This window comes from Syngnathus floridae, chromosome 14, assembly GCF_059516105.1.
Source record: "Syngnathus floridae isolate MCC-2025c chromosome 14, RoL_Sflo_1.0, whole genome shotgun sequence".
NCBI lineage: Eukaryota > Metazoa > Chordata > Actinopteri > Syngnathiformes > Syngnathidae > Syngnathus > Syngnathus floridae.
The window spans coordinates 10,532,648-10,534,945 of NC_142426.1; positions in this window are offsets into that span (position 1 = coordinate 10,532,648).

The following is a 2,298-nucleotide window of genomic DNA, read 5'->3' on the forward strand; positions in this document are numbered from 1 at the left end:
TGTAAGAGCAGCTTGAAAGACACACAAAGTCCTTTATAAAGCATATACAAAGTATTATTGCTGCTTTTTACCATTTGTACACAGTGTATTTCAAAGGTGCTTGAGTTTTGCTGAGACTTTCAGTTCGTACCATATATATATATATATATATATATATATATATATATATATATATATATATATATAATTATTATTATTATTTATTATTATCATTTTTATTAATTATTATTATTATTTTATTTTATACCCACATTTTATGCCCACATGTAACATTGTGCAACAGGAGCATTTGGTACTTTGAACTTTAGTTGACTTTTTGTGGATCTTACATAGAGTTGTTATTGGACTCTCATTATCATTTTGATTTATTTAGATTATTTTGAAGTGCCTTTTGCTTTTATTTTGAAGTACCTTAGCGCTAAGATGGCTGCCCATCCATCCATTTGTGACACAGTTGAATGGACATCAATTACAAATTCTATTATTAAGTTAGTGGTTGCTAGTTATGTAGTAAATAAAGTTGAAAAGCTATAGGTTCAACGAATACAACAGTCATATCCCGATTGCTGGTGGGATAATTGACAGCCACGTGAAGGGAGAGCAGCTAATTGATTATATAGGCTTGTCCTACTTCAACATAGTGGGAGACTGAAGGAGGTGTGTCAAAAAGAAGTCTTTTCCGAAGTCAGTTCCTTCTTTTCCGTGTCCAGAGATTTGAGGGAGTTTCAAAGCAAACAATTTCTTTCCGTTTTTGTTGTGGAAAAGCCCTCCTACACAGTGGGGAATCCCAACGCTTCTTGATGCAGTCATACAAAAGCAGGGAGTTCATCATTTTGCTTCTGCTTCTCTGCTTCTAAATAAACTCCAACAAGAAGAATGTGATATCATCTCCTCCCACCACTGTCAAGCCTTCTTGGCATTCCTTCTGTTTGTCTTCCACAAAGGGAGGAAAGAAACATTTCTTTTCTCTTCTGACATGACAGTTGCGTACAAAATAAGTATTTTTTAAACCAAGCATACAAGTATCATTATAAGTAAACAGCTGTACATATTTTTTTATTTGAAGATGGTGAAAATAGCATATTACAAATAAAACATAAATGTATTCACCATCTCTTGGTTATGATCACCTCTCATTTATAAAAAAATAAATAACCACAGTGCCACTCAGGAACACTCCACTCTAAATTGTCAGTTCATCACATTAGTTTGGTTCCCAAGTCATTTTTTGTTACCTATCAAAGTGAATGTTGGGTCCACCCCGTGGGAGGGGCGACATGACATTTCCACGGCAGCTTCTAAACAGGTCAACCAAGGGAACCATGGAGTCCAAAGCGATGGGAGGGGTACACGTTCAAGCAAAAGCGTGTAACTGAATCTAAACTAAGTAGTTCAACCTATTGAGCAGTCGTGGAATGGGGAGCACTCTTACAATACAATACTATTCATAGGATAACACAAGCAGAGGAATGACAAGGGAGGGGCTTGATCGGGGAGCAAAGGCTGTCGGCCATAAAGCTAGCCAGTCATCTCCTCCGCGTAAACATAAAGAGCACATCTTCACATCTACAGCCATGTCACAGTGTTTGTTTAGGTCTATGCGATTCTTCTTCACACAGAGAAGGGGAAAAAGAAAAATGCGAAGGCACTTCAGTTGGCAGTGGCTGCAAAATGTGACAAAGTGAAAGGGTGTGGGGTGGTGAGGAGAAGGAAAATGGGGTCTGCCCTCAGCCTGACCCGCAGCTTTCAGAGTGCTTGAGCACATCAGAAATCCTATTGTGGGTGGTGATTAATTGAGAGTGATAACTTACCATGAACGCAGATTGTTATAGGCTTTAATGCGGTAGGCCTGGCTTTTTAAATGCTGCTTTCACATTGCTTTGTATTCTAGCATATGGGCCCAGACGTATTCACTGACAAAAGAGCAACGAAAATTTATCACACTTGTACGTCCTGCTAACAACGTGTCCTGTTTTTTTTTTTTTTTGTAAACTGGTTTTCTTTGAGACCTCACTAACCTATGATACTGATGCTCATAGGGTTCTGGGCATGTTCATTCCAACTTATTTGTAAATAGTGTGCGTTCACAAGCGATAGATTTGTGCGGACTTTAATGTTTACTCGTGCTTTTGGTCAAAAAGCTTCCGACAAAAAGAGATCACATTTCTATGCAATTTGCATCAATTTTTAAGTGAGGTCAGCATATTGATATTATATTAGATTGTAGTATATATAACATTACAAAATGACATGGAAAAACAAATTTAAATCAAAATAATATTTCCAATATTATTTAAC